The 334-nt window shown below is 36.8% G+C and overlaps 1 long non-coding RNA gene across 1 annotated transcript; it reads left to right on the top strand.

The window, feature by feature from the left end:
• Position 1: 1 nt before the first annotated feature.
• Positions 2 to 323, top strand: LOC104775418. The gene is made up of 3 exons (XR_765904.2): positions 2 to 24; positions 97 to 133; positions 224 to 323. It is a non-coding gene; the product is annotated as an uncharacterized LOC104775418 (long non-coding RNA).
• Positions 324 to 334: the final 11 nt, after the last annotated feature.

Genomic DNA, 334 nt, shown 5'->3' with positions numbered 1-334 from the left:
AAGGCTACGCACAGAGCACCTCGTGTGAGTTGCCACTTCCAAATTTGAGAACTCAGTTAGCATTTGTCTCATATTAATTCTCTTATTTTTTAACAGCTATGAGCTCCCTGACCACCATCCTATTCTAGAAGGGGTTAGTATCTCCTGCAAGTTATGATTTAGCAAGAATTTTTCAACTTCTCCACTTCTTACAAACTGTTTGATATTATATTTTATTTTACAGTTTGATAGGCGAGAAGCTGAGGATATATTTCCCTACCTGTTAGCCATTTGGACGCCAGGTAAACACAATAACAACTGACCATGATTGTTCTTTTCAAAGATCATATACAAA

Source organism: Camelina sativa, unplaced genomic scaffold (assembly GCF_000633955.1).
Source record: "Camelina sativa cultivar DH55 unplaced genomic scaffold, Cs unpScaffold14029, whole genome shotgun sequence".
NCBI lineage: Eukaryota > Viridiplantae > Streptophyta > Magnoliopsida > Brassicales > Brassicaceae > Camelina > Camelina sativa.
The sequence above is the reverse complement of the archived record's forward strand: the minus strand, read 5'-3'. Positions and strand labels throughout refer to the sequence as shown.